Here is an 18,727-nt window from a genome sequence, read left to right on the forward strand (position 1 = left end):
TAGTTGAGTTACAAATGAGCTAAAATATTTTAAAATCTTGAGTTACCAGCTCCAGAGTGAGACACATGCTAGCTGCCCATGCCAAGATACAGCTCAGGTCACAAAGGCAGAAAGCCTGGAAAAACTACATAACCTGCAGAGCCTCACCTTAGGCAGATCTCTGACCACTTCTAGATGCTTTGTCAAGGACTCTGGACCCCTAGCCCATACCTACAGCTTAAGTTTTGCAGATGGACATGTGAGCCACAGGCTACAGAATCCCAAATGCAGCAGCAACCAGGCAATCATGTAAATATGCAGGAACCAAGCACTGTTTTTTCAACTGACCTTTTTATTTTTTCAAATAAAAATTTCTAATTAAGATGTAGTTGGTCATAAAGGAACTAGCTATATTTATGCTTGATTTGTAGTTCTTTAGATATTGAAGCACCATTTACATGGTCTTAAATGTGAAGACTAACAGTGTTTGGTGGTTTTTGATATAGGCTTCGCTGAGGAGGGTCTAAATTTACTAACTTGTACTTGCGTAGTACCATTTAAACTGCCTTGGTGGCAAAATCCTCACTACATATGAAAAAGTCTCTCTCTCTCTCCTCACCTACCCCATTTCCTTCCTTCGTGTAACACTACTTTGGGATCATACTAAGTATGACAGAAAAACAGTTGGGGGTAGAGGACAACATTGGCAGGGCTTTGTCCATCTTATAGGGTTCTACAAGCAGTATCTGATTTTACTGAAGGAGAACTGTATAAAGACAAAGGGACCTACAAAGACACAAGAGACCTCCAGGAGCAGAAACTTTCTTTGTGAAGGCTGCTTTAAACAGAGTTTTAATACACCATTAAAATGGTGAGTCATGTTCAGAAATCATGGGATAAGCTTAAAAGTTAGAACTAAAACTTATTTTGATACCTTGTCACTTAATTTCAAGTGTTTTGAAGTCAACTATGACATCCTATCCACCTGTGCCTCTCAAACTAATCTTTAAAATCAAGGGAATGAGTAAGCTCTTTTTGCTTTAACAAGTAATAAGTCTTCTTTTTAAATGGTTAATTACTCATGTATTCAGTTGACTGGACTTCCTAGAGGCAAAATATTAATATAATAAACAACAAAGATCATAATAAAATAGCAAGAGTTGAGAGTATATAAATTATTTTGACTCAGAAGTATCTGTTCTTAATTGATTGGAAGATTATGGAATTGGGAGAGAAGTTCTTGATTTTAATTATTTTTTTATTTTCTCAATTGATAGAAGTCCACTGAAAAAACATCCTGTCACTGATAGCTTTCCAGAGGAGAAATATAACAGTTCATACTTACTTTTCTTTCACAGTATATAGGAATGGTGCCTAAAGTTGATGTACAATAAATGAAAAATTAAGAAAAAATTTCTCTTCATCTACACACTTTTCAATATTAACAGTAATCCCCTTTCTTAATGCTTTGGTTTTTTGTGGGAGCTTTTTCTTTGTTTTTTGTTTGTTTGTTTAGCTAAGCAGGAGGCTTTCTATTTTTATTGCCTATATCCAGTTTCAAGTTCATTCTGCACTTGGCCCACAGAGGCCTTAGGCAAAAATCTTTGTACCAACTAATAAAGGAATAGGAGCCTTGGCTTCCTGCTGTATATGCCAATGTCCTAGCTAGTGGATAACATAAATATCTACCTATTTTTGACAATATAACACCAAAGCTTTGGTTCTGAATAGATATTTTAGCATAATCCTGCTTTTTGCAAACATTTTCAAAATCTTTCTTCACAGTTCTGCTATGGAACAAAGGAAATAAAATTGAAGACATTGTCACAAAATGAAATTGTCAGCTTTGGTTAACAGATGTATATTTCATCTCCTTGTTCCCATCATTAGTAGCTCTTTGTAGGAGTAGGAAATGAGCCTCTATTCACATGGCACTTTGGAAATGTGTAAATGTTATCTTTTATGGGAATAAAAAGAGTTTCTGAGTCCAGTTTAAAATGAACACACTATTGTTATGAAAAAAGATTTCAGTAGTGGGGACATAATGACTGTAAGTCCAGAGCAAATTTATCATTATGAAAAAATGCACCCACTTTTCCCAATAATTCTCTTTCATTAAAGCAATCTTTGGCTGCTTTACCATTGTGAATCTACCTAGGTTTCCCACTTTCACAAATCTTGCTTCCCCAAGACATCTCTGTAATGAGAGTGAAATGTTTTTATTATTGCTTTTGTTAATCATGCTTCCTGCATCCTGCAAAGTGCTTCTTATTCTAAACTGTGCCAGAATTATTGGGGAATTAATCAATACTTGTTACCAGTCATGATCACAGCTGTTAATCACAGCTGTAATTACCAATTGATTAATTAGTGCAGCCCTGTTCAAAGTCAGGAGTCATTAAATTTCCAGTACACATAACTTTAAATTCAGCCCAATCTCCACAAAGTGCCACAATTACATTTCAACACACCATATATTAAAAAATGCTTTTTATTAATAACTTTTAATTATTATAGTATTTGCCCATAATCCAAACTGAATTCTTAATCTATATGTAGTTTCTCATTGCATACCTACTCTAAATATAATAATTCAATGAAAACCCAACCTGCACATGTTTAGGGACCTTGTTTTGAATTACTCTTTCCTTCTGACAAATGCGTTAGCTAAAGAACAACATTTGGGCATATTCCGGAGGCTGGTACACTGAAATTATTTACTTTCTTCTGCTAGTGAATGCAATTTATATTATCAAAACAGCATTTCATTGTATTAACTTAAGTACTGGCTGATTTTTACTGGACACTGTATATCATCTAACTCATAATTCCTTGACCCTTTTTCTCCATAACACCAGGTAGAAGAATCTGAAACCATTGCTTGAAGTTTTAACAGAGTAAAAGCAGGTAAATTGCCTGTTACAAGACAAACATATTTCCTTATGCTTTCTTGTTACTTAGAAAATTTATAATATTTTCTGGTAAATTCACCAGTCTGCCTTTGCTCTCAATACTCCATTAAAATAACTTTGATTAAAATTCAAAGGTCAGTCCTAGATTTAAAACACACGCTGTTCTTCATTTGAAAGAGTACAAACCCCAGGCAGCTGTAAGAATACTAAACATAATCTACTTCCCTTGTCTCATAACTTGTGTTTGTATTTGAATTTTGGAATGCAGTTTTGTTTGGCAGCATGTGCTCGCCCCACTGCTTTTCTGCCAATGACATCTATCTACTCCTCAGTCAGTTTTTCTTTCTCCTATTTCCTCTTCCTGTCCTCCTCTCTCCTTTATAATCAGCAACTGCTTACTGTCATCGGATACAATTAGTGATCTTTTGCCTGGTTGCCATATTCTGGTAAGGTTTAGACATGAGAAACTGATGTACCACTGGTAATGATAATCTTTTTCTGAAAGAATGTGGTATTTGAATGTACCATCACCTGTTACACATCTCATATTTTATTATTCTCCAGAAAAGCACAAGGATTTTTCCTATCAACTCCTATGAATTTTCAGTGACAGACAAGAACATTGGGGGGAAATTAGTCCCCAATAAATTAGTGCCACCAATCATACCCAGTGATCAAGTGAAAATAATACCCTGCATATAGACATATCTGCCTGCCTTAATCACCCCAAGAAATCAAAAAGGGTTCAGCTAATAAGTAAGTACAAAACATTTTCATGGAATATATTGCTGTAAAAAATTTAAAAATTTCTTAAATGGCACCAGGAAAAAATATATTTAAGTTTTATTTCATATGCTGTACATTTCTAATATGTTAAATACTATTTCACCATCTAATGAACACCAATATGAAATAAATTTGCTTTAAGAATATTAGTAATACTTAAGTATTTCAGCTAGAGAAAAACACTTATATATTTTAGCTTGATTTAAATATATTTAACTGTAGCTAGACTTTATCTTTCTATATGCATCTGCTTGTATAAAAATATACCTACTGACTGACATGCTGTACCACTGTGCCAGAGGTAGTGATATTTTTGTTCCAGATGTAGTTACATTATCACACAGCATGGTTTTCTCTTACCTCTCAACTAGATAAAGCATAGTAGCAAAAATAGAAAGTATTGAAAACATAATGGCTGGATCCCTTGGATTTCTTGATGGTGTTACATGTTATATCCATATTAAAAGCAAACAGCTTTAGCAAGGATAATGATGTCTTACAAAGAATATCCAAGGAATTAGAGGCTATTACCCAGTGAGTGAACAGCTCTGTAATATCTCTACAAGTTCTGAAGCTGGGCTGTGTCTACCCTTCCCACTGGATGTCTATTGCTGCTACTGATGTCCATCCTAAGTGCTGTCATTACAGCTTGCAACTTGCTAAGCCACGCAAATCCAATGCTCCTGGGAGCAGAATAATAAAGGTTATGCATTGTTAAATGCATCGCTGATTCAACTCCCATTTCCCTCAGCACAATTTTATAGTGGATGCCCATTCAGCCTCACAGGGACAAATAAAAGGGGGTGTTTTCAAGCAATATCCATCTAAAGGATGAGGTGTCATGATCCCTTGGCAAGTGACTACTTTGATGGCAGAGCAGTTTGATTTGCAACAGTTATAAAACAGCTATTTCTGACCCTAGAGCATAGCAGAGTTAATTACGGTAGTAAGCTGTTTGGAGCAACTAATTTATATTGTGATGCCTTGGCTGGCACAAGAAAGAAGAGATTTGTCAAAATATACTAAGACAGTTCCCCAAACCCTACTTTGTTTTGTAACTAAACAGTAAAAATCTTGTTTTGTTATGACAGAGACAGAATATAACCAAGGCAAGATGCGTCTTCCTTGTCTTTAAGGCCATATTTTCAGTTCCAAAGAGTGTTAGCTGACAGGCCAAACATGTTGTGCAGAGTCTTTCAAAAAAAGAAAAATGTTGGGGTTTTTCTTGTTTTCTCAAGAATTACAAGTTACAGAATGACAGCCTTTTGGCTAGTCTAGAGAAAACTTTCAAGGCTAACTGTGTAACAAATGAGGCACCCAGTCTTTTACCTGCTGCTTACTTCATCTCTTGTCATCCGTCTGTAGAGGTACTAGTGACTTAAGACAGCTTTTTCCATCATTCTCAGGCTGGTAACCCTCTTGAATAGTTAAATAAGAAGGAAATGTCATTGACAAGAATGCACAATTCATGTGTTTATGCTTTAAAATGGATTATTAGCGAAAATTGAATCTTGAAGAGCAGAGAAGAACAACAAATACTGGGTTCTAGCAAAATTTTCAGCAACTCACTTTCTCCAGCCCTGTTTCCACTTCACAGTTCCCACAGGAGCTGTTATCCACAAGCTGAGAAAAGTAACCTGAGCTGTATTAAGACATCATTAGGCTGAATCTGTGTGGTGTTTATTAGGACTTTGCCTGGATTTTTCCACTCTGCATCTTCAATTAACTCCTTCAAATTTGGATGGATCATTATCTATTGTCTGTGTCTTCATTTGGTACCCATCTGACAGATAAGCAAAGAAAAAGAGTATTGGGGACTGTGAACTAAATATGTTTCTATCAGGCCACTACTATAAGATTAAATAACTTAATATGGGAGATGGGAAACTAATTCTCTTTTTATTCTCTATTTGTTAACTCTTCTTCTTCCCTCTCTTCTGTGCCACAAGTCTACAGGCACTGTTCTTCTGGACCTCACCTACTCCTCACAGTACCATGTTGTGCATGATCTTGGCTCTAAGAAGCAGAGTGATGATTTCTGCACATACATTATCAAGAGGTCTCAAGGCACCGTGCAATTTTTACCAGTGAATAAAGCATCATAAACTTCAGTTTATGAACCAAGCTTCCCTGTTGGTCTTGTGTGATGTCTGCCTAGTGGAGTAAGTTATGGGAGAGAAAAACGACCTTTCTCACTTTCCTGTTTAATGGCTTTTTTCTTCCAGAACAGTGGAATATCAATAAAAAGTAAAGTTATTTTATCACTGTTATTTACCAGAGCATGGCACTTTATGCTTTGCTAATCTCTAAGACTCAGTTTTGATACAGCTTGTCATCTCTCTTTTATAAACAAGGTGGAGAATCTCACAGATTTCACCATAGAGAATAAAGGATCCAGATGCCAAATTCTTAACCCCAGTTAGTGGGAAAAAAGTAATTATTAATAAACAAAAATTAGGGCACAGACTTTGCCTCCATTTGAGTCTAAGCAATGTATGTATAGATTTAACATAACTCTGATCATCTTCCTTTCGCATCAATTCCAAATGATTAATTGGATCTGTGAAAATGAGGCAAAAGGTCACCCCTCTTGCAACTAAGCTGTCACAGTCACTAACTACTTTGATAAATATGGGCTCTGATGTCTTCCTGAGGCTGTCTTCAGCTCATCAGATATTCTTATACATATTTAAAAATTTAATTTAACTTCTAATATACTTTATTTTTAGTCTTGTCTGTTCCTACAAACAGGAGGCTGTAAACAGAGTCAGAAAGGAGTATTTTAGAATTAAAGTCACAAAATTTAATATCACAGAAGATTTTTCATGTCATGGTTTTAAAAAATCAGAGAGGTTGAGAAGGATTTGCATGCAAGAATCTGAAATTTTAGAACATGTGGTTTGATTTTCTGTCCTGGTTTTGGTTGGGAGAGAGTTAATTTTCTTTTTAGTAGCTGGTATTTTATATTATATATATTATATTATATTATATTACATTATATTATATTTTAGTACAATATTTTGGATTTAGTATGACAATAATATTGACAACACATTGAGGTTTTGGTTGTAAGTAGTGCTTATTCTAAGTCAAGAACTTTTCCATTTCTCAGGCTCTGACAAGAAGAAGTTGCACAAGAAGCTAGGAGGGAGCATAGCCAGGACATCTGAGTTGAACTGGCCAAAGGGATTTTCCATACCATAGAACGTCATGCCCAGTATGTAAGCTGGGGAATTTTTCTGGAAGGTGTGGTTGCTGCTCAGGGACACTCAGCAGGTGATGAGCAACTGTGTTGTGCACCACTTGTTTCTCTCGGGTGTTATTTCTCTCTTTGTCTCATTTCCATTAAAAATTACTATTATTATTGTAATTGTAATGTTTAACTTTGTTTCAATTACTAAACTATTCTTATCTCAATGCACAAGACTTCCATTCTTCCATTTCTTCTCCGTGCCAGGGGACAGTGTCATTGTCTCGGCCGACAACTAAGTGTCTGTGTTGCACTTAGGTGTTGGCTGAGACAATGACACTGTCCTAAGGTGAGAAAAGGAATTTTTATTAAGTCTGTTGCAGTTTCACAGACCCACAGAAGTAAAAGACATACAGTGGTTAGATTTGGAATAAGTGATGGAACACATCATTAATATAATTTTGCTCTGATAAATGTTGCAATATCTGTACTGTCAGATCTCTTTCATCTGCAAGGATGTGCTTTGTATTCACACTATTGTGATTTATCTCACAGGAATAAAAATTGTACTGCTTGATTCCTGGAAAATTATTTCAGTGATCTTTAGAAGCAGAATACTCAGACATATGCAATCAGTGTACTGTAAGCATAACTTAGAGGCTGACTAAAGAAATAAACAAAATCACTCCCATAAAACCTTCACAAGGATTAAATCATGACCAGGTAAGCAAACCAGGTCATAATTATGTAACCCTTTTCCCTTAGTAGGGTTTCTAAGACACTCTAATGCATGAAAGGCTCAGTGGATGTGCTTTTTTCTCAATCTGATGGTAAAAATGGTTTCCAAGCCACAGGCATGGAAAACTGAGCATTATGTGTGCCTTGGTATGCTATCATACTATCCTCCAGAATGATCTCCCATAACATGGCTCTGTTCAACTGCTTTCTGACAGAAGACACTTGAGCAGAGAGGACAAATAGTCTTTATGGGTTTTAACTTACAGAAGGCAAAAAAATATTATGGTGGAATGACTATAACCATCTTACTAAACTACACCAAAACTGTAAAATTTGTGAGTACAAAACACGACGTTTATTTCCTGTGAGAAACTGAAGTTGGAGTTATTTGTACAAGGTGTGCTTGCCTCTCAGCAGCTTCTGCTCTCTTCTCCATGCACATGCTGTCATGCCAAAGCCTGGCCAATTAATGATGTCTCTGGGACAGGGAGAGTGGTCTTCTCTATAAAAAAGAGCCTTTTCTGTAAAAAATTGGCAAGTACATCCCTCCTAGGAGAGACCCATCTGGCACCTAAAGGCTCGTAGTAAGTATCAAAGCAGGCTGTTGCAAATTTCTAAGGGATATGACATTATTAAATGAGACTGCAGAACCCAATGTCCTATGAACTTCTATGCATGACATAGCTGTCAAGAGCTTCCTTAGAAATGTTCTTATATATTCTGCAAAACTCCCCGTAGAAGAACTGAGTGCTGTGTCTGCCACAGAGATTCTACTTGTGAAAAAAAAGGCGGCAATATAGAATGCAGGAAGCATGTTTATTGCTAAAAAGTTTTGCTTTAAAATCCAAAAAGCACCAGAAAGCTAGTTTCTGCAACAAATGCAATCAAAACTTATTATAATGAAGTAAAGCCTGAACTCTATAAACTCCTATGAGGAATCAATACCTCCTGGGGAAAAAAAAAGTATTGGCAATATATCACTATATCAGTGCAGAAAATGGATTATTGGCCAAATATTTAATACCCACTAGCTGAGACAAGAGTTTCCCATGTCTCTGTGCAGCTGTACCAACAAGAGGAATCTGATCTTGTTGTATTCATTTTTACAGTTTTGGTACAGGTAGGAACTTCCATTTCCTGTTGTGTCTTGGTTGTGTCTTCTCTAAGTGCTGGCCACTGGAAATGGGGAGGCCTGAATAGGTGAATATGTTATATCTGATAAAATAAATTGGAGTAAGGTAAGGAATGAGAGCCTCTCATCCTTCACTCTCTTTCTGAAGTACAATTGACTTGCTGACAGTTTAGGGAACTAAGGGAACTGCAACCTCCCTCACCTGTATTTTCCACAATAAGCTGCTGTTGAAAAGTAATTTATGACCTTCGTGGTTCATAGTCTCTCTTGTGACAGGTCCATGAAATTTCCTGGATAAGGCTGAGCAATGCTGTCTCTACAGGTCAGTACCGTACGGTTCTTAGAACAGCCTGTGCCATCCAGTTCAGCTGCATTTTGCAGTTTTTTGGGTACTCCAGGGAAATGTATTAGGATGACAGTCTGCTAACACTGAAAAATGACACTTAGAAGAGAGAAGTGACTTGATTTCATTCATGGAACTTGAAATGATCTCTTTCTCATGCAAAATGAAATTAAAGACTGTAACAGAATTTATTGGGAAAAAAATAATAGGCAGTATAGACTTTATCAGGATGTGGACATCAGAAAAGTATAAAAGACATTTTTAATCTTCAAAGTTGAAGTATAAAATGTGCCTTCCTCTTTCTGGGTAGGCAGTTGGCAAGCTACAGCTGAAATATCTTGCAGAGCCTGTCCTCAGGAAAAAAGAGATAGCTGTAGAAACATGGCAGCCCATGAACTTCCACTCTTGTCTGATATCTGCTGGTTCAGTCTTTCAGAATCAGAAATGATGATGAATATGTGTGACTGACTTGCCATCTGCTTTTGATCCAGCATGTGACATATTGTTTCGTCAGACACTCATGAGAAGCCTTCTTCCTCTGCATGTTTCCCAGCAAGTGCTACAATCCGATCCCCTAGAAAAGCCCATCACACTTGCAGCTTCCTTATCATATGAACACATGCTCTAAAGCTTCACTGTTTGTGCTGCCCAAGTCACTTCCTGAGATATGGCCATTCTACACAAAGAAAGCAGCTATCTCTGATAATAAGAGGCAAAGTATTAATGATTCTTTTATTATTCACTATCCCATCATTAATCACAATGAAAAGTCCTTAGACATCATTCATGTTCAGTTACTAGTATTAAGCCTATGGGAGAAAGATTGGTGACGCTTAGTATATGTGTATTTTTTAAGGTTCCCCCCCGCAAAATGCATATCACACACAGTCTGCCTAGTTAAGGAAAGAGGAAGAGATGATAGTACAGAAAATCCTAGGGCAAGTGCTAATCCAATATTCAAAAGCAACCTCTCATTCTTGCTTGTCCATCGTAAAAATCCTCCAGTCAAATGAACTGTTCAACACGCAGAGATACTATAAGTTTTACTCTATTAATGTCACCCTCATTTCTCAGTTTGCTCACCTGTAGAACAACCATAATACGTTTCCAAGTGTCCTGCAGTCAGTGGGATTGGTGAGCTCTCTATCTGAATGATAGTGGGTTTCTTGTGCCATCACACTATCCCATCCTCTTTGAAAGAAATTACAAGCCCTTAGGGCTAAACAAGTCACCTAGGGCATATTCTACATCTTTACGTAATCCTCTGTATCTGAATGCACATATACTTAGCAGTTAGGTGTTCTGCTGCTTAAAGATGAAAGTACATGGCTCTTTTTATATACAGGGCTCCCTGCAATTCCACATTAGTCAATGGAAAGGATATAACTGAATGATAAAGGAGCAGCAGTCACTGCTCAAATTATTTATAAGCCATTCATTCATCTTTATGTATAGAGCCGTCAGGTTTTTTCCACTCACTTAGAAGAAAAAAATAAAAAAGACCAAGGAACTCTGCAAACATTAACTAAAACCAGGTGGAAAATAATGATAGAAAGGCCACACAAAAATTAAGTTTTAATGCAGCTTTAAATACAGCTTGTTAAAAAGGAAGTGTAAGAACATTAGAAAGAAATTTGCACCACAATCCTCAACACGTTATCATTTACCCTCCTACAAAGTGAGTGTAAATGTATATGAGGAACACGCATTTGATCCGGCGGAATTATGTTCACCATTTCCATTGGTGTAAAGTAGCAAAGGATTAGAAAATATTGAGACCAGGTAATTAAAGACAACATTCTGAGAGATATGGTGAGTAGAAACACCATTTCTAAGAGCCATAAAATTGAGCTGGATAACTTTCTAGTGCCTAATACCTAAAAAAAAGTAGGAATCCATAAAAGAAAAGGTAGTTAGTACCTTCATTTCCTCTTGTTTACAAACTCAAGCTGTAGCAGAAGAGCTTGTAAGCAGCATTTTTAAAAATAAAAAGCCCAAGATACATGAAAGAACCACTGACTATTAAGAAACACAAAATCTCCATCTTCAAAGGCAAGTCAGAAAACAGGAGGAATATGCAGGATGCCATATGTCTCTGTTGTATTACTATATTTTCCTTAATTATTTTGGTGAAAGCACATCTGGAACCAACTTGGACCTTGTGGAATCATTATAATAATTCCAAAATCTAACATAAAAAAAAAAAAAACCTAAAAAAAAAACCTAAACAACACTAACCAAAAAAAACCCAATAAACCTAAACCTAGACATAACACCAAAACTAAAAGTAGCACTAAACTAAACCATAACCCTAAATCCTAAACTGAAATCAAACCCTAATCCGAACAATCAATCAAAATTAAAACCTAAATGTGACCCTAACAAAAAACCAAAACCTACCTATAACCCTAAACTTAACACTAACACTTGACCTAATCGTAACCCTAAACATAAAAAACCTAACTATAAAATAATACGTAGAAAAAAACATGCCCTAAACATAACTCTAACCATAAAATTAATCTAACCCAAACCCTAACCCTAAACATAAATATAAATGTAATCTGAAATTAAACCTAACCCTGACCCTAACTCTAACACAAAAATTAAACACTATCCCAGAAAAAACCCTACTACTTACCCTAACTCAAAAAACAAAAGCATTAAATAGACCGTAAACCAAACAGGAAAGGCTAAACCTAATAAAAATCCTAAGGACAAACCTAAACACAATAATAAACCCTAACACTAACCCTAGCCGTAACAGTAATCCCAAACGCGAATCCTAACCCGACCACAACAGTAATACAACTAATCCAAAACCTCAAACTAAATGTAAACCTAAACCTAGCCCTAACCCTAATCCTAACCCTAGTCCAAAACCTAAACCTAACACTAAAGTTTACCCAAATTTTAACCCTAACTCGAACCCTAAACCAACAGCAACCCGAAACATAATCCATAACCTAACATTAAACCTAACCATAAAACTAAAACTACCCTAAAACTGAAGATAAAGTTAATTGTAATCCAACTCCCAACCATAAACCTAAATTAAACTCTAACCCTAAGTGTGATTCAAGCCCTAACCAAAACTTAACACTAACCGTAATGATAACCCTAATCCTAACCCTTATAATGATGATAACCAAACCTATACCTATAAACTAAACCTATACCTAAACATGACCATAAACCGAGACCTAACCCTAACCCTAGCCCTAACCTTAACCCTAACCATAACCCTAGGAAGAGCCGGAAATCCGTCACTGGGTTAAGGCAAGGGTCAAAAGAAAGAGAAGAGGTGGGAGCAAGGTTGGGGCACTGCCGTGCTCCCCTTGGCATGCCTTTGACCTGGTCAGTGTCTCTGGAGCTCTGGGCTTTGTGGTTTTCTGAACCCTAACCCTAGGCATAACCCTAACCCCAGGTGGAGCCAGAAATCAAGCATTGGGCTGAGGCGAGTTCCAAGTGGAAAGTTGTCCTTGGTTGCAGTGTATTTTACTACCATCCTCATGAGCTGTTGAAATCAGGTGGGGCAGTGTTTCCTTGCCTCCTCCCCCCAGGCTATCTTTCTGTTAATGGCCCATCATTGTCCTGCTGCATGACTCAGAGATAATTCCCTCCGGACTATCTTCTGTTAATGAGCCTAATCAACTCTTGGCCTCATGACTCATTAGCCAATTGTGAGATGCTCCACCCAGAGGGAGGAACCAAGCATTCCATCCTGATATAATCTGAGATTCTGAACACCAGAGACAACCCTTTCCACTGGATTTCCAGAGGACAGGAGCTACACCGCCACCACTGGACATTCTGAGGAAGAGCAGCCCCTTTTTCTACAGGATCACTGCTTCAAGAGGACTGCAGCCACCATTCCATCAGACTGCTACCACCACCCTGATTAACAGGGAGGCAGGTTGCATCCTGACTCTGTCAGTTTAACCCAGTGTTTTCTGCCTTTATTTTTGTTTTGTTGGTTTTTTTCTTATTTTATTTTCCTATTAAATTGTTATTCTGACTTCTTGTCTCCCACTAGTTTGTTTTCAAACTAGTACATATTTTGGTGCCCAAAGTGGGGCTTGCTCTGAGAGAAAGTCAGAATTACAATTTTGTATCAACAGAAACCTATTCACCATGGTGCTCAGCTTGTCTATATGGGTACTGTATCTTGCTCTCTATACTTTTCCTCACATGGGGAACTACCTGCCTGTTGTATTGCTCCTGTTAAAACCAGGGAATGGTATGAGAATTGTTTTATTGGTTTATTATGTCTATAACATAATAACCTGTGAGGCGATGAATACTGATGCCTTTTCATGGTCTTAAAATCAAGAGCAAAACACGGTTAGAAGGGAAAAAGGGATTTTACCTTGGTATTTATTTTAAGGATCCTTAGGTGCACACGTCCAGGTCATATGCATCGAGATGCACCCCGCCGAGTGTCCCCCCCAGCATCGGGTATAACATTATAGGTTTTACTAATTAGCATATCTATCAAAGATTCCCCAATGAGAGGCTCAAGTGAGCCCCCCTCCCCAAGGAGACTTCTCCTGGATGGTTCTATCTTGGTTTACAGAATGTGCTCTGGAAAGGACGTTGGGGTCTGGGGCACACTGATCCCTAACTATGAAGCTTCTAAAATGTTTAGTCTCTTAGCTTGACAAACAAGTCCAAGAATGTAGGGGAAAAGCACTAGGAATACAGAAGATGTAAAAAGGTATAAAAGGTGTATAAAAGAAAAGGCAAAAATCTTCATGGCATCAAAGGGAACGAGAAAGAAGAAGCAACGAACGAGTGAAGGGAAAAAGGTGGAAGACGGGAACGAGAAAGAGAGAGCAATGAACGTGTGAAGGGAAAAAGGGGGAAGAAGGGAACGAGAAAGACAGTGCAACGAATGAGTGAAAGGAAAAAATGGAAAGAAGGGAACGAGAAAGAGAGGGAGATGAACGAGTTAATGGAAAAAGGAGGAAGAAGGGAATGAGAAAGAGAGGGAGACGAACGAGGGAAGGGAAAAAGGAGGAAGAAGGGAACGAGAAAGAGAGAGCAACCAACGAGTGAAGGGAAAAAGGGGGAAGAAGGGAAAGACATGCCCAATTTGGCCTGCCTTTGGCATGGTCAGTGTCCCTGGAGCTCCTGGATTTGTGGTTTTCTCAACCCTAACCCTAGGCGTAACCCTAACCCTAAGTCTAATCCTAGCCCTAGTCTGAGTCGGAAATCGGGTATTGAGCTGTGGTGAGTTCGAAGCAGAAAGAAGAAGAAGAGGGAGCAAGGTTTTGGCTGTGCCGCATTCACCTTGGCATGCCTTTCGCATGGTCAGTGTCCCTGGAGCTCCTGGCTTTGTGGTTTTCTCAACCCAAACCCTAGGCATAACTCTAACCCTTACCCGAGTTCAAGTCAGAAGTCACGCATTGGCCTGTGCTGAGTTCAGAGAAGAAAGACAAACAGAGAGCAAGGTTTGGGCCATGCTGCGCTCACATTGGCATGCCTTTTGCGTGGTGAGTTTCCCTGTAGCTCCTGGCTTTGTGGTTTTCTCAACCCTAACCTTAGGCGTAACCCTAACCCTAGTTTGATCCAGAAATCGAGCATTGGCCTGTGGCGAGTTCTGAGCAGAAAGAAGAAGAGGCAGCAAGGTTGGGGCAATGCCGTGCTCCCCTAGGCATTGCTTTCGCATGATCATTGTCCCTGGAGCTCCTGGCTTTGCGGTTTTCTCAACCCGAACCCTAGGCATAACCCTAACCCTAACCCTAGTTTGAGTCAGAAATAACGCATTGGGCTGTGGCAAGTTCCAAGCAGAAAGAAGATGAGGGAGCAAGGTTTTGGCTGTGCTGTGCGCAACTTGGCCTGCCTTTCCTATGGTCAGTGTCCCTGGAGATCCTGGCTTTGTGGTTTTCTCAACACTAACCCTAGGCGTAACCCTAACCCTAGTTCGAGCCAGAAATTGGGCATCGGGCTGTGTCGAGTTCCAAGTCGAAAAGAAGAAGTGGGAGCAAGGTTTTGACTGTGCTGTGCTCAACTTGGCCTGACTTTCGCATGTTCAGTGTCCCTGTAGCTCTGGGCTTTGTGCTTTTCTGAACCCAAACCTAGGCGTAACCCTAATCCTAACACTAGGTGGAGCCTAAAAACAAGGATTGGGCTGAGGCGAGTTCCAAGTGGAAAGTAGAGGAGGGAGCAAGGTTGGAGCAGTGTCGCGCTCCCCATGGCAGGCCTTTGGCATGATCAGTGTCCCTGGAGCTCCTGGATTTGTGGTTTTCTGAACCCAAACCTAGGCATAACCCTAACCCTAACCCGAGTTTGAGTCAGAAATCAAGCATTGGGCTGAAGCAAGCTCCGAGCAGAAAGAAGAAGATGAGGGAGCAAGGTTTTGGCTGTGCCGTGCTCAACTGGCTCTGCCTTTCGCATGGTCAGTGTCCCTGGAGCTCCTGGCTTTGTGGTTTTCTCAACCCTAACCCTAGGCATAACCCTAACCCTAACCCGAGTTTGAGTCAGAAATCAAGCATTGGGCTGTGCTGAGTTCCAAGCAGAAAGAAGAAGAGGCAGCAAGGTCTTGTCTGTGCCGCGTTCACCTTGGCATGCCTTTCCTATGGTCAGTGTCCCTGGAGCTCCTGGCTTTGTGGTTTTCTCAACCCTAACCCGAGGCGTAATCCTAACCCTGACCTTAGTTTGAGACAGAAATCATGCATTGGCCTGTGCTGAGTTCCCAGCAGAAAGAAGAAGAGGCAGCAAGGTTTGGGCTGTGCTGCGCTCACATTGGCATGCCTTTTGCACGGTGAGTTTCCCTGGAGCTCCTGGATTTGTGGTTTTCTCAACACTAACCCTAGGTGTAACCCTAACCCTAGTTTGATCCAGAAATCGGGCATTGGACTGTGGCGAGTTCCAAGCCAAAAGAAGAAGTGGGAGCAAGGTTTTGTCTGTGCCGTGCTCAACTTGGCCTTCCTTTCACATGGCCAGTGTCCCTGGAGCTCCTCGCTTTGTGGTTTTCTCAACCCTAACCCGAGGCGTAACCCTAACCCTAAACCTAGTTTGAGTCAGAAATCACGCATTGGGCTGTGGCGAATTCGGAGCAGAAAGAAGAGAAAGCAAGTTTGGAAGAGTGCTGCACTCCCCTTGGCATGTCTTTTGCATGGCCAGTGTCTCTGGAGCTCCTGGCTTTGTGGTTTTCGGAACCCTAACCCTAGGCATAACCCTAACCCTATCCTTACCCTAAAGCTAGGAGGAGCCAAAAATCAAGCATTGGGCTGAGGCAAGTTCCAAGTGGAAAGTAGAGGAGGGAGCAAGGTTGGGGCAGTGTCGCGCTCCCTTTGTCAAGCCTTTGCATGGTCAGTGTCCCTGTAGCTCTGGGCTTTGTGGTTTTCTCAACCCAAACCCTAGACATTACTCTAATCCTAACACTAGGCGGAGCCTAAAATCAAGCTTTGGGCTGAGGCGAGTTCCAAGTGGAAAGTAGAGGAGGGAGCAAGGTTGGGGCCGTGCTGCTCTCCCCTTGGCATGGCTTGGGCATGGTCAGTGTCCCTGGAGCTCCTGGCTTTGTGGTTTTCTGAACCCTAACCCTAGGCATAAACCTAACCCTAAACCTAACGCTAGGTGGAGCCGAAAATCAAGCATTGGGCTGAGGTGAGTTCCAAGTGGAAAGTAGAGGAGGGAGCAAGGTTGAGGCAGTGCCGGGCTCCCCTTGGCATGCCTTTGACATGGTCAGTGTCCCTGGAGCCCCGGGCTTCTTGGTTTTCTGAACCCTAACCCTAGGCATAACCTTAACCCTATCCTTAACCCTAACCCTAGGTTGAGCTGAAAATCAAGCATTGGGCTGAGGCGAGATCCAAGTGGGAAGTAGAGGAGGGAGCAAGGTTGGGGCAGTGCTGCTCTCCCCTTGGCATGTCTTTAGCATGGTCAGTGTCCCTGGAGCTCCTGGCTTTGTGATTTTGTGAACCCAAACCCTAGGAATAACCCTAACCCTAACCCTAGGCTGTTCCGAAAATCAAGCATTGGGCTGAGGCGAGTTCCAAGCTGCTGCTGCTGCTTCTTCTTCTTCTTTCTTCTTCTTCTTTCTTCTTCTTCTTCTTTCTTCTTCTTCTTCTTCTTCTTCTTCTTCTTCTTCTTCTTCTTCTTCTTCTTCTTCTTCTTCTTCTTCTTCTTCTTCTTCTTCTTCTTCTTCTTCTTCTTCTTCTTCTTCTTCTTCTTCTTCTTCTTCTTCTTCTTCTTCTTCTTCTTCTTCTTTCTTCTTCTTCTTCTTCTTCCTCTTCTTCTTCTTCTTCTTCTTCTTCTTCTACTACTACTACTACTACTACTACTACTACTACTACTACTACTACTACTACTACTACAAAATTCCACAGTTCCTAGCCATGCTACTGAATAATTGGTAGGAAAGTGAAAATAATACACATTTTTAGTAACCATTGGATAAATTATCTTTAAAAGGCAGTGTAAATCTTGATAATTAGACTTTTCTCCTGCATTCTCTGCTCTGTGTTATGCTGGGGCCATGCTAGTGACTCTGTTTCTCGGATAAGACTTAATAAACAACTATCTGGCAGCAGTGAAACTCCAGGAAAAGCCTCCATTTGTCTCTTGCACTAACTCCTCGCAAGAATTTTAAAAAGTTCACCCATCAGGAGAGATTTGATCTAGAGCACAGTTCAGTGTCACTTCCCCAACCCTAAACACATCCGAAACCTTAACAAAACCCTCATGGTAATTTTAAACAAAATCCTAAGCATGGCCCTAGCCCTTTCCCGAACCGTAACACAAACCCAGCACTTAACCTGACCTTAAATCAAATCCTCACCATAACCAAAACCTTAATCCTAAACATTACACCAATTTTAATCAAATCCTTACACTAACCCCAATCCTAACCTAACCCCAAAATTTATATTAACCCAAAACCTAGATCTAATGCTAAATCTAACACAAGCCTAATCGCAATCTTAACCCTAATCATAACCCTAACCCTAACCTGTTGAAAAAGTCCAGCGACTTTGACGGGGGGAGACATTGCAGAACAACCAATATGATTTATAAAAGCAAGCTCTGTTTATTAGCAATCCAGAGGCACTTACATAGTATACCAGCTTGTTAACTCTTAATTGACTCAAACCTATCAAAGTGCATTTCTGCTTCTACATAATTAGACCACATTGCCAAGCTTCTACTAGTTAGGTTATGATTAAAGAATTCAGAGTTCACCCACCCTTCTCCTGGTCAGTACATCTTATCTGCACAGCTGCACATCCTAAAAACTCCCTTCTTGTTCCCAGGCTTGTTTCTCACACAGGTGATTTCTCATGCAGGCAGTTTCTCACACTAGCTTTTGCTTGCAGGCCTTTTGCTTGTACAGTTCTTTTATTGATCCCATAATTCTATCAATGACCCATGCCCCTGATCCTCTAACCATTCTTCAACAATTCCCCCTTTTTCTTTTTGTACAAGCAATACTTGATTGGTCACAGATGTGGTGACTTTGTATATCATCTGCTGCAAGCATTGGCATAGGCAAGGTAAGCACACTAGTATTAATAATATTACTAGTCTTACAGTAATCAAATGCTACACAAATGAAACTAGCCATGATTTTAAACCTAGTAACTTTAACCATCTTTCTAAGTTGAGACCATCTTCTTTCTGTAATTGGGTGGTTAATTGATGTAACT

This window comes from Corvus brachyrhynchos, unplaced genomic scaffold (assembly GCF_000691975.1).
Source record: "Corvus brachyrhynchos isolate BGI_N302 unplaced genomic scaffold, ASM69197v1 scaffold115, whole genome shotgun sequence".
Lineage (NCBI taxonomy): Eukaryota > Metazoa > Chordata > Aves > Passeriformes > Corvidae > Corvus > Corvus brachyrhynchos.